Source organism: Pipistrellus kuhlii, unplaced genomic scaffold (genome assembly GCF_014108245.1).
Source record: "Pipistrellus kuhlii isolate mPipKuh1 unplaced genomic scaffold, mPipKuh1.p scaffold_m20_p_1, whole genome shotgun sequence".
NCBI lineage: Eukaryota > Metazoa > Chordata > Mammalia > Chiroptera > Vespertilionidae > Pipistrellus > Pipistrellus kuhlii.
The window spans coordinates 16,436,307-16,453,208 of NW_023425404.1; positions in this window are offsets into that span (position 1 = coordinate 16,436,307).

The window sequence follows — 16,902 nt, forward strand, 5'->3', positions numbered from 1 at the left end:
CAGCTATCCCTGTGCAGGAAGGTGCTTGCCTTTGGTGCATCTGTGTGAATAAGGAAGAAAGAAGCATGGCAGAGCTCTCGGGGGTCTTAGGAGAGAGAAATCAGTAGTAAGTAGCATTGGCAGAGGAAAGAAGTGGGTCTAGGTTGAGAATCCAGGACCCTTCATCATGAATTTTGATGAGGATAAACATCCAGAAAACGACCTAGCTTCCCACTCAGGAGCTAGAGCATAACATGGCCCACAGGAGGGGTTGACATATTGATAGTGCAACAAGAAAGGCTCAGTCATAAAGCTGGGTTTGGAATGGCAAGTAAGTAGACCAACCCAATGTGCTCTAACACAAGCAAGGCAGAGCAGGTGGAAGATTTGTTGGCAGCAAACAGATATCCTGGGGCAATGAAGAAGGGAATTGTTCTCTGTCTTCCAGGGGGAGAGCTGAACCCCTCCACCTTGGCAGAATTTCCAGCTTTCACAGGACCCAGGTCTTTGGGAACCTTGTTTTGTCCTACATCAGCTAAAAATAGCTGAGTGAACCGTGACTGACCAGAGGACCTTTGACCTCTTTCAGGTCTAGCTTTTGGACAGAGTTAAGAGACTCTTTTCTGAGCCTAATTTTGGCAAGAGCATCATTTGGGGGAGGGGTGGAGAGGGAGAAGCTCTGTCAGGGCGGGCTAAACGGGCACCACATTTCTATACTTTAAACATGTAGGGATTGTACTCTGTGGTTGGGAGACGTTAAGAACATGCCAAGAAAGGATAGGAAAAGGGTGTCAGAGAGAATGTAAAAAACAGCTTCCTACCCAGCCATAAGAAAAGATGAAATACTGCCATTTGTGGCAACATGGGTGGCTCTTGAGAATAATATCATACCAAGTGAAAGAAGTCAGGCAGAAGAAGTCAAGAACCATATGATTTCACTCCTATGTGGCCTATAAAACTGAAAGCAACAAATGAACAAATAAGACGAACAAACAAACAAGCAAAAGCTCATGGACACAGATAATAGTCTGGTGGTTACCAGAGGGAAAGGGGTGGGGGGCAGCAAAGGGTAGAGGGGATCAAATATATGGTGACGGAAGGAAATTTGACTTTGGGTGGTAAACACACAATGCAATATCCAGATGATGGATTATAGAACTGTACATATGAAACCTATATAATTTTATTGACCAATGTCACCACAATAAATTAAACAGCTCCCTAGAACATTGCTTTGCTAAAAATTTCTTTTGAAAATAATAGAATCGAAAGCTTCTCTAGCTATTAAAATAGCAGCAATGATAATGTTTATGTTTTCTTTCTCTTGCAGTATGTGGGCAGATTACCTGAGGCCCACATTCCTTGGTAGCCATACATAGTAAAGCTTTGTGGTGGCAATGCTAGCGTATCCTAGCACCAAAGCGACACCCTCAATGGTTAGATTTTTCTCATAATAATAAGCTGGAATACTCTCATCTACTGAGTGCTTATAATTTGTTTGATGATAAATGCGTTGCCACAAAACTTGAAAATGATAGAGACAGAACTCAACTCTGGTCAGTTAGCCCACAAATTCTGTGTGCTTAACCACTATGCTGTTCTCACCAATGCCTACGTCCCTTAAGGCAACATGATTCAAAATAGGGGTGCATCAGTCAGCATCATGGAAAGAGAGATGTAATTGAGAAGAATTTAGAGAGAGGATTACAGGTCTGAGTCAAGTTAAAGGAGACTAAGAAGGCCTGGTGAGGTCTTCCTTGGAGTGGCAACAGGAAGGGCAAAGGGAGAGAGGCCACTGGTAGCCACGCCTTCTTAGCAGGCAGCCCTCCTCACCCGCCTGGTTTCTGTGGTCCTGGGTCCAGACCCTGCAGAGTTCTCAATGTCCTGGGTGGGGTGGGAAGCCTTCCACTCCCAGGATTCATGGCCAGGCTGATCAACGCTGCCTCTTCTGGGAAGCGTGGCCTGATTTCTCTCCATCCTCTGAACATCCCGTGCCTCCCCACTGAGCACTGTGGAGGGTGAATCTCATTTCCTGCACCCCTCTGTCTCCCCAACCACAGTGCAACCCTCCAGGGCTGGGACCAAAGTCTTTTGATTTTCTGAATCCACCATATTGTTTAGCTTCATTCGGGGGAGCGGGAGACAGTGGGTCCCCTCCATAAAAGCTTGCTGTCTGATTCTTTTCCAGCCTTCCTCTCACCAATCCCTTTGCTGAGAGCAGGAGGAGTAAACAGCACGTTAGCATTCTGTTCATTCATCCCACATTCTGCAAATGCCTCACACCCGTTAAAACTTGCCCGGAGGCAGGCCTCGTGGGTCTGACAGTGTTTCTTGTTTTAAATGATTGCAAATATTTTTAAATTTTATACAAAACTCCGAATGCCTTTCTTCATTATTCAGTTGAAGGGAGTTGTGGCTGCCCCCTTCAGAATGGTCTGCCTTCTTCAGGTCATGACAGTCCCCACCTCGCTTCTCCGTTGGGTAACTTCCAGCCCCAAAAGGCATTCAGTTAAGTTCAAGAACTACCAACACCAATAAAAATCCTATGACATTCAGAACTTAGAGAGACACCCAACTTCCTGGGTTCATTCCCCGACCCACTGTCGGATGCGATCCTCTAACCCAGCCCAGCCCAGTCCGATTTGTTCTCCCTTCGCCACAAATCCTTTCCCACTGTGGGTGCCCACAGCTCCCAGCGGTCTTACTGACAGCTCTGCTGGCCCAGCACCCTGTCCAGCTTTCGGGGAGCACTAGGTGGGCAGGTGTGGGGCCCAGCAGGCACGGCTCCAGGTTGAGCCCCCAGGGCCCCAGCAGCTGCTCCCCATGTGTCAGTTCCCAGGCAGAGGGAGGCTGTTGGGGGAGACCACCCACTCCAAGGCTGGGCGGCTTCTCTAGAACCTCCTTTCAAAGACACCCTGGGACTTGACCCTCGGCTTGGCCCGGGGCGGTGACCTGCGGTTGCCCACGCCCGCAGTGCATCGGGGACCCCGCCGAGGCCCTGTGTCTTGCCCTCCGCAGGCCCAGATTTCAAAGCTGGCAATCCCCTCTTCCTTCTCCTCCGGGCCCACCTCCTGCCCTCCTCTCCTCCCCAACATTCTTTGCTTCTTGTTTATATTGCAGAAAACATCTGCGAGAGTAAATGACTGAGATGAAAGATCTTGGCAAAGAGCTATTTTTCTTTGCTCGGCTTAAAAGGGGGACAGATGAAGACTCCAGCCTCGCCCTCTCCTCCTCCAGGGCGACTCCCTCCCCCACCGCCCGAGAGGAGAGAAATGGGATCTGAATGAAGACAGACCAGAAGGTGGCCCAGCCGGCCCCAAGTCCCCAGGCAGGGGAGATTGTTTTTCCAGTGGAACAGGCTGGCCCGGAGGAAAAGGCTGCTCGGAGGGTGGAGGGAAAGAAGATCGGCATGCTTCTGCCTCGGGTTCTGCACCGTGTTTTTCCTGTAGGCGCCCGCTCTCCGCCCTCACCGCAGGCAGCACGGCCACCTCCTCCTGTGCCTGCGCCTGCAGCAGACTCTTTGTCCTGGCCTCTGAGGCAAGTGATGGAGGAGAGACCACCTCTCCAGCGCTCCACTCCACTGCTCTTCTCTCCCGATGGTTGTGCACGTTTGCAGAGAGTGACAGCCTGGCTTCACCTCGTCTCTGCCACCTCATTCGTTGCTCTTACCCTCAGTTTCTCCCTCTGTGGAATGGGTATGATTTCTACTTCACAGAGCGAAGATGAAATACCCGTATTTTTCGGACCATAAGACGCTCTGGACCATAAGACGCACCAGTTTTTAGAGAAGGGAAATGAAGAAAAAAAGATTCTGAAACAAATAGTGTCCTAAACTATTTTATGTGCATTAAAACCCAACATCATAGTCATAAACACATGTAATCAACCCTGTAAAGTAAACAGCAGCATTTAGAACCATGTTAGAGCCGGGCAAGCACACAGAGACCACACAGAGCCGGGCAAGTAAAAAAACTTTTTTTAAAAAGTATATGTGTAGGCTATATTTGGACCATAAGACGCAGGGACTTTTCCCCCCACTTCTGGGGGGAAAAAAGTGCGTCTTATGGTCCGAAAAATACGGTAATATAATAGATACCTAACGAACGGTGGCGATGAGGGTGCTGATGACCTGACAGGATGCGAGGAGGACAGGAGGGAGAAAGCGTTGCTGAGTCTCTAGGGGACTTCCTAAACCTCTGCCTTTGCCTCTGTAGGTGAAGCTGGGTTCTCTTTGCCCTCCTCTTGGCAGAGGGATCAGGATGGCGAAGCGGCGCTGAACAAACACTCCTGGTGTCCCTGAGAGGAAGGGGACGGGGAAGCAGGCTTTGCCATCCCTGGCACAGGAAGGGGGTCTTTGACTTTGTGTCTGTTGGCGCCCCGGCACTTGCCAGCTCTCCTGCCTGGCCAGCGTCACGAGCAGAGGTAGGCCAGTGGCCCTCGCCATCTAGCTGAACCCCTGGTGCCAGGCACTATGAGGACAGCGGGGCTGAGTGTCCCGGGCCCCGGATTCTCGGCTGGCAGCCCCTGCTGACATGCTCTGGTAGCACCCGTGTCCCAGGAGGCCGGCCCAGAGGATGCGGCTACCCTCAGGGAGGGCTTGTTCCCCCATCACACCTGCCTGCCTGGCTCAGAACCTCCCTCCTTCCCCACAGCCCTGACAGTCCTTCTCTCCGCGTCCGGCAGGGGCCAGGGGCTTCTTGGAAAGGGCAGGGGCAGATCTCTGGGGGACATCAGTACCTGAGACCGTGGCCAGGCAGTTGTCACCGAGGAAAATCATGAGCAGACTCCTGCCAGGATGGGACATGGGACAGATAAGTTTTGACTCAGGTCTAGGAAGAAGAAAAGGGGGCACACGGGCACAGCTTAGGAGGAAAGCGGCTGGCAGCTGGGGACCAGGGCAGGAAACGTTTTCTCAGCCACGGCGCCACCCAGCCTGGGTCCAGGGGTCTTGCCACAGACGCCAGCGACGTTGGTCAGAAGGCCCGCGCCCAGACACCCAGACCTGCCCTGTCACATCTCCTACGCACCACGGGGAGGTGCACGGGCTTCCATTGGTGGAGAAATGCAGGCCTGGGAAGGCAAAGGCTGGATCTGTCTCCTCCTCCTCAACTCTGAGGCCTGAAGCCCTAGTCAGACCCCCGTTGGGAGTGTGGGGAAGGGGCTGCACCTGGCTGGCCCCCACCCAGCTCAGGTCTGAGACTTCAAGCAACACAGACTCTCCGCACTGTGGTGAGTGTGAGGTATAGTCAGGATATGAGCCTGGGCCTGAGCAGCATGGAAGCCTCAGGGTCTCCTCCCTCCTAGACCTCAACACTGTCTAATAAAGACACTGCTAGCCACAGGCGGCATCCTCAGGTGACTTAATTAATGCAGTTAAACAAAGGGCTCAGTTCCTCAGTCACACTGGCTGCATCTCAGTCTCAGTAGCCACCTGTGCGGAGCGGCTGTGGAGCGGACAGGGAAGGATGCGGCACTTCCCACCTCCGCGGAAGGCTCTGTGAGATGGCGCCGGGCCTGGACTGTGCTGACGATGCGTGTAGCCCCGCCGTTTAAACCGCTGTATTCAGTCACACACTCATCTGCCTGCCACTCACCGGTCTCTTCTCCCCTGCACTCTGTCCCCAAGGAAAGGGTGGGATTATTCCCCTCCTCCGGGAATGAATGGAGGACACAGAGCAGAGGGCTCCAGGAATCCACCTGTCTCCCTGGCACTGCACCTTCTTTGCGGCGTCTGTGCAGAATCAGGGCCCCGCTGGTCCCTTCAAGGCCAGGGGGCCTGGGGTCTAACTCCCTCACCCACGGAGGCAGGCCCAAGGTCACCCAGCTTGCTGAATAGGAACCTGTGAGTGAGCTTGCACTGGAGCGCAGGAGAAAGGGGCTCTGTCTGGGAGACGGGGAGCCGCTCAGAGCCCCACACAGAGGCCGGCCTGTGAGCACCGCCTGGGGAGGTCAGGCAGGAGGAGGCAGCGGCTCCAACGTCACGCAGCAGCCTGCCTGCCCTTCTACCGGCTCGTGAGTGATGGACCGTCCTCCCCAGTCATCCTGTTGGGAAAGGGGGAGAAGAAAACGCTTAGGATCAGACGCGGGTCCTAGAAGTTGCCAAGGGATCTTGTGCACAGGATTCCTGAGTCTCACAGCCGCCCTCAGAGGTAGACAAGGCCTGCACGCTCCTCCCACTCTGTGGATTGAGGTGGCCAAGACACACGGGGGTGTTTGCCCTGGAGACCAAGCGAGGTCCCAGAGGAGGGTGCTGCTGAAGCCAGATGAGCAGGTTGCTGGGATTCTCAGAGGAACGGGCAGCGCAGGTTATCCCGCCCCAACCCCTTCCACTCTGGGCTGTAAAGGGGGCTCTCTGCTGACCGGGGCTCCCCAAGGCAGGGGCCTTGCTCTGTTCCTTGCTAAAAGCCAGGGCCTGGACCACGCCTGGCACTAAGAAGGCCCTCAACTGTTAGATGGAGGACGAACAGCTGGGCTTGCAAGTGCACGGACAGCAGTGTGGTCTGGCTTCTGTCTGCCGCAGCCTGGGGAGGTACAGGCTCTCTCTCCTCCTTCTCAGGCACCAGGACAGAGACGAGTCACGATCAACGTGTGAAACCAGGCCCACGGGAACGCTTGTGGCTCCCGGGTCTGAGGGATGGGCCCCACCTCCTCTCTGGCCCCTCGGCCCTGGCGTTGGAAGCCGAGGCTCCCTGCAGGGGCGGACTTCCGGGGAGGGCTCCCTGGCAGGCCCGGGGCTGGGAGGAGACGGTGTAACTGGAGCGGGAGCTGCGTGTCAGAGGGGACAGGCTGCACAAGAAGACCTCAGCCAGGATGAAATAAATCTGCCCATCTCCCCCCGGGCCCCTGCCCTCTCCCCCGACCTGCACAGGTTTGCAATTCATCCGCCGTCCTCAGATGCTGTTCCTGCTATCAGATGATGGAAATGGAGATTCGTCTTGAAGTAAGAAAGAAGTAGCTTGCTCCCCCCTCTTCCCCGTCTATTTGAGCCCCTCCCTCCCCCCTCACCATGTGTTCCTGAAACCTGGGGCTGTTCCAAGTCCTAAATGTGCTGGAAAGTATATCCCTGAGCAGCTGCGAACCTGCTCGGGCTGCAGTGGCCTGGGGTGAATCAGAAACCAGGAGATAGGAGGCCTAACAATGCGGCCTTGTTCCTGCATGGAGAGAGATCACCATCAGCAGTGGGGCTCCTGGGAGTGTGGGCGGTGAGCTCACACACACACACACACACACACACACACACACTCATCTGCGCCCACATGCCCTCGTACTCACACCCACCATGGCCTCCCGGTGCCATCCACCCCCCTGGCCCACTCGGAGGAAACCCTGGGGAGACGTGCTCCATCGCAAGCCTGAGGCCACTGGCCATCGACCATCGGCCATCGTGACAGGCCAGCTGGGCTAGCTGCTCTCTAAGTCACCTCTATCCCTTTCCCCACCCCCACCCACTCCTCCTACTGGCTCCTTTCCCTCCAACTTAACTGGGAAGGGGGGAGGGGAGCTGGGAGGGAGGGTTTGCATGAGACTGAAAGGAGTGGGCTTGTCTCAAAGTTTCACACTGAGCTGGGGACCAGGAAGGACAGTTGGATGTGCAGCCAAAGGAGCTGCTTGGAACTCGAGAAGGTTTTGGGAAGACTGTGTGCAGACACCAGACGCCCTGAATAAAAAAGGGATTTGCAGCAAGTCTCAGAGCAGCCCGGCATGAGCTGGCAGCCGCTCAAGGCCGCGGTGGAGTCAGGGGGCCTTCCCATCCAGGCCTGGTTACAGCCACTCACAGTCCGGGCCAACTGCAGGCGTTTGTGCCAAGTACCTATGGGGGTCCGAGCCACCCACGGAAGCTGCCCTAGTCACACTCACCACATCCTGGCGAGGCGGGGGCGGTCTCCTCCGACCGCAAATGGACAAACTGAGGCTTAGAGCCACCTGAGTGCCAGTCACTGGTGGGGACAAAATGAAAGCTCAGTTCCTTAACCCAATTTAACCCAATTCCCGATGGTTGGGTCCTCCCTCCCTCCCTCTCTCCCTCCCCTTCTCCCTCCCTCACTCCCTCCTTTCCTTCCTTCCATTCTTTCTTCCTTTGTTTTATTCTTTCCATCAGATGCCTCCCATGAACCTGGTCTAAAGGCAGGCAAGGAAGGATTAACAAAAACACTCCCCAATGTAAACATAACCCCAAATCTCATCTTTCCATGCGAGGTGGACACAGCCCAATTTCCCGAAAGAGAAACCCAGGACTGATGCAGGACCCTGTCCACTTGGAAGCATCGGGGTCATCTCTCTCTTCATCCCCCCCATCCACTAAGCTGAGTCCCGTGTGTCCCATCTCAGAAAAAACTCTCAAATCCTGTCTCCCCGCCCCCCCGCCCCCCCCCCCTACCTGCCCCTTTCCCAAGCAGCACCACCGCCTTAATCCAAGCTCACACATCTCATGAAGGGCGACCATAGCTGCTCCTGCTCACCACCCTGTCATGCCAAAAAGGATCTGTTCATCATGCTCCCTGCTTAAAAATTTGATTTCTTATCCCCAGGAAAGAGTGCAAGCATCTTAGTCACACAGGCCCTTTATAACTGGGACCAGCCCGGTCTGTCCTCATCGCCTACTTTTTCTCCCAGGCATCTGCACTCCCAGGCACATCGGACTGTTTTGTGTTGCCTCCATGCCTTTGTTCAGTTCCCCCTGCCTGAAGTATATATACTACCCTCCTAAGGTATACTCCCCTCCTAAAGTATACTCCCCTCCTAAGTATACTCCCCTCCTAAGTATACTCCCCTCCTAAGTATACTCCCCTCCTAAGGTATACTCCCCTCCTAAAGTATACTCCCCTCCTAAGTATACTCCCCTCCTAAGTATACTCCCCTCCTAAAGTATACTCCCCTCCTAAGTATACTCCCCTCCTAAGTATACTCCCCTCCTAAGTATACTCCCCTCCTAAGGTATACTCCCCTCCTAAAGTATACTCCCCTCCTAAGGTATATACTACCCTCCCTCTAACGTGGTCTCCACCCAGAAACCCTGTGTTCATCCTTCAGAACACAGCTCGAATGCTCTCGAACCCCACGCATAACCCCCCCTTCATGTCTCTATTGTAGGGCTTCCTTGAATTGTAAACATCATTCACATACTGTCCCTCTCACCAGACCAGTGGTTCTCAATCCCGGGAGATTTTGCTTCCAGGGGACATTGGGCCATGTCTGGAGACAGATTTGTTTGTCACAGTTTCGGGGAAGGGTCTCCTGTATCTAGAGGGCAGAGGCCCCAGATGCCGCTAGACATCCTATAACGCCCAAGACAGCCTGTAACAAATCACCCAGCCCCCCAGTGTCCATGTGCCAGGGCCTTTTGGGAGTGAACTCTCATTTGTGTCTTTTCCGAGCGTGGCCTCAGGAGGTATCTGATAACAGTTTGTTTTTGTTTTTATCTTTTGGTGAATAAGTGACTAGGCGAATAGTTTTATATATGCTCTACCTGTAGCATGGGTCACTTTGACTCCGCCCAGGTAGAACGTAAGAATGCTGTGATGGTGAACAAGCCTATTGCAAAGGAGGGCATCAGACACGTACGTGAATCAAAACTTGCTGTCACTGCAGAGGAGGACTGCCACTGCATCACTGGAAGGGGTCTCGAGTTAGGCATGGGCATACATCATTATGGCACTTTTTTGATTAGACAGGAGCCTGTGCTTGAGAAGTATCCGGTGAATTCCTCTAATACACTCACCCAGCAGGAGTCAAACCCTTTCAGGGCCGTGGACTCAGGGTATGGCCAACGTGGAGATGTTGGCCATGAGAATGCTCAATGCTCCGGCCACCTGGGCCTGGTGAAGAAAGGCAGAGGGAACTGATATTCCTGAACCTCAAGGATATGAGGGCTGCGATGTGTTCTAGCCGTGATGTTCAGGAACACAGGAGATTGCTACATGGACGAGTGACCAGCTACATATACCCTTTGGAGCCCAGGACTGCCGAAAGGGGTGGATTTGCAATGCTCTGGATGGAGCAAACAAGGGAAGGAGTGGCAAGGACTCGAGGGAGCCTACTGCTGAGGATCTGAGCCGACTCTGTGTCCCTTGCCTCTTCCTGAGATGATCTCCCCACTTCCCAACCAGCGCTGTTGGTGAGCTAGGGAGAGGGCTCTCCTAGCATCAGGGCTGGCTTCTAGAACTTTCCTATGGCCTGGGAAAGCAGGAAAGACAAGAGGAGCCCGAGAGGCAGAGAGCAGGAGCATCGGGGAAAGGGAAAAAAAGGTGAGAAAGAAGAAGGGAAAGCGAGAGCCGAGAGGCAGCTGGAACGGCATCAGGAAAATGTCGGGGCCTCGGCATCTGGAGAGCAGACCCGGGCTATATTTAGACTGCCATGACTTGCAATAATTTGTGCGAGGGGGGGAAAGGGAAAATGTGAAGTTGGCGTCGCTTCGGGGAGGGAATGACTTATACGAAAAGAATGGCCTGATACGGGAGAGCAGTGCGAAGCCTCCGTCTTTGGCCCTTCGGAGAGGGCGTCTGCCCGGAGCAGGCTGTCAAGAGTGAGCGATGGTGTTTACGCAGCCGAATGCGGCTCATGCCCCCGGCCCCAGACGGGCCCTGTGCTCCCCACCAGGAAGGTGGGTGCGTTCCTGGGCATGGCCTGCGGCCCCGGTGCCACAGCACTGGGACCAGGACGCACGGTGCCCTCCGGAGAAGTGCGGGCGGAGCCGGGGGCTCTGTGTGGGAGGCTCAGGGCTCGGTGAGCAGCACTCTGCAAATCCTAGGAATTTGTATACATTGCCGAGGCCTTTCTCGGGCTGGATTATAAATAGAGGATTAGTTCAAAGGCAGGCAGCCTTTTAAAGAGATGGTGCCAAGTGAAGCCTGCAAACCAAATACAGTAAAACCTCCGTAAGCCCCTATTGGTTTATCCCACAAGGCATATACGTCAAAGCAACAGCATTTCCCTGGCCGGATGAGGTGCCCTATTTTCCTTTAGGGAAAAGTCTAGAGCGTTCAGTTGGAGCTATAGTACAACCACATTTATCCAGAAAGAGACCTGCTATTCTGGAGAGTGGAGCTTTCCAGACAAAGACTTGCCCTTTGAAAAATCACATTAAAAGTTTTAATTATTTTTTTATTTAAAAAAAATTTTTTTTTGTTAATCCTCACCCAAGGATATATATATTTTTTTCATTGCTTTTCAGAGAGAGTGGAAAAGAGGGAGAGAGACAGAAACATCGATGTGAGAGAGACACAGTGATTAGTTGCTTCCCACATGCGCCCAGACCAAGGGCTGGGATTGAACCTGCAATCCAGGTATGTGCCTTTGACTGGGAGTCAAACCTGTAACCTTTCGGCTCGAGGGCCACACTGGCCAGGGCAAAATTTTAATTATTTGGGATGGAAGCCTTTCTAAAAGAGAGTCAAATACTTCCCAGGCTCTAAGATAGGATACATCTTAAATTTAGCATTTTTGTTCTGCTCAGGGTCATTTTTACGAACTCAGTTTATTATTGCAGTAGTGCCAAAACTGTTGAGAAATGTGTGGCCATTGTCTCTAGTCTAAGTCACTTCATGTCATTATGTATTTGGGGGTTTCTAGGTCTACCTTTATTTTATTATTATTAAAAAAACAAAACAAAACAAAACAAAAAACTGGCTACCATTCTGTGCAAATAAGAAGTAGAGAGACGGTGAGTGAGGAACTCACCCTTGCCTATCCCTGCAGGACTCCTCCAGCCCTTCTTAGAGGGCAATAGTTCACCCAGCCCTCTGGGACAGTTGCTTTGAGTTATACGCTACTTTAAATAAACCAACATGAGCCTCCACAGATAATTTTGGCTGTTCGGACGTCACTTGGCTCATCTCCAGGTTCTGGTCTGATTTTAGAAAGTGAGGTGTCTGGGAAGCTGTGTTTTGGGTAGAGGAAACCTCACTAGAATTTGAAATCTATGCTCTCTAGGCCCTTGCGTTTAAGGTAACTGGGTTCTTTGCTCACCTGTAGTTGAGGCTGGTGGTGTGATTAAACCTGGTGTAGAAAGAAGGTCGTGAAGAACGACCCACCCACTTGTTCATTGACATCTCCTCTTCTGTGTCCTGGGGGACGGTGAGGCTTCCTGGGCAGGATGCTACGCAGAAGGGCCATATATGTATTTTATTGATTTTTCACAGAGAGGAAGAGAGAGGGATAGAGAGTTAGAAACATCGATGACAGAGAAACATCGATCAGCTGCCTCCTGCACACCTCCCACTGGGGATGTGCCCGAAACCAAGGTACATGCCCTTGACCGGAATCGAACCTGGGACCTTTCAGTCCACAGGCTGACGCTCTATCCACTGAGCCAAACCAGTTTCAGCTAGCCATATATTTTAAAACAGAAGAACCACATGTAGCATCCAAGAGCCAGAGGACAGGGACTCAAAAGTTCTGGGTTGTGTGTTGGTTCAGGGGAGCAGGTAGAAACCGATCATCAGGCCAAGCCATCCTAGGAGGGCTGAGGTCCTTGGGTTGTTTTGGGCATCTTCTGGGAAAGCAGTGAGATTTCGTCTGTGGTTAATCACATTTGGTGCTTTGTAACGTCCTCAAGTGGCTCATCTCCCATCAGCAAAGATCAGACATTATTGGCAGCGAAATTAGGCTCCAGCAGGGGATGGGACTTCATATTCTCCTAGGTCAGTGGTCAGCAAGCTCATTAGTCAACAGAGCCAAATATCAACAGTACAAGGATTGAAATTCCTTTTGAGAGCCAAATTTTTAAAACTTAAACTGCTTCTAATGCCACTCTTCAAAATAGACTTGCCCGTGGTATTTTGTGGAAGAGCCACACTCAAAGGGCCAAAGAGCCTCATGTGGCTTGCGAGCCGCAGTTTGCCAACCACTGTCCTAGGTCCACAGGCCAAGAGGTGACTCTCAGAGGCCCTGCAGGCCAGGCCACCGCCTCCAGGCAGCCCTCTGTCAGCACGCCTCACATTATTTCCCAAGGTGTCCTGAGAAGCCCTCTTACAATGGACTCCTGAACCAGAGCTTCACATAGCCACGCTCCAGAGCACATGCCCCATGTCCTCTCCTCCAACGACCATGGGAGGGCACCTGAGCCCGGGGTGACCCACCATGATGACCAATGATTGGGGTGGCCTGGCTCTAAAAGATGAAGTAGGGTAAATAAATTCTGCCAGGGGAGCCTAGGACTGAAAATGGACAGACTAGGCCCATGGTCGGCAAACTGAGGCTCGCGAGCCACATGCGGCTCTTTGGCCCCTTGGGTGTGGCTCTTCCACAAAATACCGCAGCCTGGGCGAGTCTATTTTGAAGAAGTGGCCTTAGAAGAAGTTTAAGTTTAAAAAATGTGGCTCTCCAAAGAAATTCCAATCGTCGAACTGTTGATATTTGGCTCTGTTGACTAATGAGTTTGCCTACCACTGGGCTAGGCCCATTGGCAATGGATAGCGTAGTTTAAAATGTAGCTATAGAGCGGGTGTCTGCTCTATAAGCTGATGTCTGTCTGCAAGCTGTCCTTATGGGGAAGGGGACGTAGGAGTAAGAAGCGGAGAGCAGAGGCTGAGAGAGCTGGAGAACATGCAGGACACAAGGCCGCTAAGAGAGAAGTCTGAGCTCCTCACAGCTGGTTCGTTCCCATGAAGCCTCGTTCCACGTATCGTTCTGACTGTGGATTCTGGGAGCTGGCTTGGGCAGGTCTCTGCTCTTTGCAACAAAGAGACCTTCGTCTGAGGCTGCCGCAATCTCTCTAAACAGTTGCTCAAACGCCAGGGACCCGAGGCTAGATCCATCTTCATATGTCCTGCTCTAGCCTGAGGAGCTGCACGTCTTTACCGCCATCTCAGAGGACCCATTTTTCCAAAGCTTTAATCCTTATGTGTTCTTTTCTCTGATCCCACCTAAAGATTTCCAAATCCTTCACGTCCCATTGCTCTGACTGGTGCCAGCGTGGCCCCTGGGGACGGCTGGGATTGATTGTAGAGCACGCTGCGCTGCTGGGCCTCCGCCCTGGAGCTGCATTCTGCTTGATTTCCTAATGACAGAGCTGTCCTGCTGACGGACGTGCAAATATGCTTCTCACCTCACCCGAAACCCCCCCCAGGGTCATTGCTGTTACAAAATGTCGGTTCAAGAAAGGGCTCGGAGGTCATCTAGCACAACCCTGTCATTTTAGAAATGAAGAAACTGTATCCCAAAGAGGCTACATAACTTGCCCACGGTCAGGCAAAGTTGAATAACTTGCTTTTCCCTCATCCTGTGTATGTGTGGGTACGTGTGTGTGTGTGTGTGTGTGTGTGTGTGTGTGTGTATGTGTGCATATGTGTGTGTGTGTACTTTTCCCATTATTGAGTGTTATCCTACTAGGTTAAAAATTACTCTTCAAGCTTCAGAGGGCAATTTACATATTCAAATTCAAATGCATTATTATGGTCCTTTATGAATGATGGAAATGAGTGCATGGATGTTCCAGGGTAGAACGCACCCAATCACCATCTAGATGACTGGTCTCCAAAGTAGGGTATGTTGCAACCTGATTTACTGGGAGTAAGGAAAAAAGATTGGAATGTCTATTTTTAAACATTTTAATTTGTTGTGTTTTACAATGCCCTCAGATTTTTAAAAATTCATAGACGTGTGCAATCACGACTAACTGTCCTCATCCCCTCCATTCCCACCCTAAATCCCTTCCCACGTATGCCCCCACACCCCTGTTGTCTGTGATCACTGGTTAGGCTTACATGCATGCATACAAGTAACTATGGCTATTCTTAATGGCATAAAATTAGAGGCATTTTTATTAAAAGTAGAGATAAAATAAGAACATCAGCTATTACTTTTACTATATAGTTTTATTACGTAACAACTATTTGCAGTTTTCGTCCAATGTCATAAGACATGATATAGCAATGAGAGATAAAACTCCTGGAAAGGAGATGAATAAAATTAAGTTTCAGTAAAATAGATTAATGTAAGACACATAAATAAAAACCAACACTGGAGCAAGATATGTCAATTACCTCCAATGATCTAATAATAAACAGAAGTGTCTTTATATTTTAATCCTGGAAGAGATATTAAATAGGTACTCGATGAACAATTAAATGACACAAATAAGGTCATTTTTAAGAAAAATGTTTTTTTCTTTATATGCAAGACTCAAGACACTACAAATCACTGAGAAATGAAGAATTTTATTCAGCAAATAGAGCTGAGACATATTAGAGATCTGAGCAAGTAATTAATTTATAAACTCATTGCACATTATTTCCAAATAAACTCCATATGGTTTAAAGAGTTACATGTAAAAAACAATAAAAAACCCACACAAATTTCTAGAAGAAAATACAAATGAATATACCTAATATCTAGACTAAAAACAACAATAACAACAACAGCCACAAAAAAAACCTCATGAAAGAACTAGAGGTTTGACTATATAAATTGTTAACTGCCTTTACTTTAGAGAATAACAGAAGTCTAATTAAAAGGCAAACATCAAGCTGGGAGAAATATTTGCAACAAAATGTGAGAGACACAAGGCTATTATTATCCTCTACAAGTTCATATAGCTTGACAAGAAAAACAAAACGATAAATCAGCAAAGGACAGGAACACATAGTTTATATTAAAGGAAGTGCAAAAGACCAATCTTTAGAAAAAAGGGTCAGCTTCATCAATAATCAAAGCTTTATAAATGATCATTTTCTACTTATCGAAGAAGCAAATTTCTGTTTTTTCATAAGTGAAGTAACTCAAAGTGGCCACTTTCGTGGACAATTAGGCCTTCTTATTTACTGATGGGAGACAAAAAACTGACATCAATTTACTAAAAAGACCTTTGGCCATAGGCATCCAGAGCTTAAAAATGTTCATCAACTTTGATTCATTAATTCCACCCCTGAGAATTTTACCTATGGTAAGGTTGCTAGGTTTAGCAAATCTTATATAATAAAGGGCTAAAATGCAAATGGTCATCATACCATCATACCTTCACCACTCAGACACTCAATACTGGGGAGAGAAGAATGAGGACCAGCCAGGCACAAATGAGCTCCAGAGAGAGAAATGGGGAACAGCCAGGCTGTGGCCTGGGAGAGGGAAAAGCTGTCCACCCGTGGTCCCAGGTGTCAGCAGCTGTGGCTGCAGCCCAGAAGAGGGACAATCCTCACACCCCATGGTCCTGGGCACCAGCGCCAGTGCCTGCACCTGCAACCCAGGAGAGACAAGCTGCCTGCCCCACAGTCCTGGGCTCCTGCAGCTGAAAACCAGGTGAAACTGCCTGCCCATGGTCCCCTGCAGTTGTGGCTGGCCCGGGCAAAGCTGGTCTGGGTCCTGGATGCCTGCAGCCGGCCAGAGGGAGGGAATCCTGGGTCCCAGGTGCAGGGCGAGGCAGAGGTGATTAGGGGTGACTGGGCTAGCAGGGAGCAGTTAGGGGCAATCAGGCCAGTAGGAGAGCAGTTAGATCAGGCAGGCAGGTAGAGGGGTTAGGAGCCAGCGGTCCTGGATTGCAAGAGGCAGTTGGACATCCCCTGAGGGGTCCTGGATTGGAGATGGTGCAGGCCGGACTGAGGAACCCTTTCCCTGTGCATGAATTTTGTGCACTAGGCCTCTAGTAAACATGTAAGATGTGCAGTTAAACCTGAATTTCAGATATACAATAAAAACTTTTAAAGAATAAGTTTGTCCCCTGCAATGTTTTGGGCAACTTATAGTAAAAAAACACATTCATTATTTATCTAAAATTCCAAAGCAACTGGGCAACCTGTACTTTTCCTATCAGTTCACATTTATGAAAATAATCCAAAATGTAGCACAGATTGATGCATAAATCTTTGTTGTGATTTTATTTCTAACAGCAAAACATTGAAAAATTTGAAAGAAAAAAATCCGAAATTTCCAACAACAGAGATCTGTGTCTGAAGTTTTTAATGACAATATTTACAACATAAGGTAGACTTG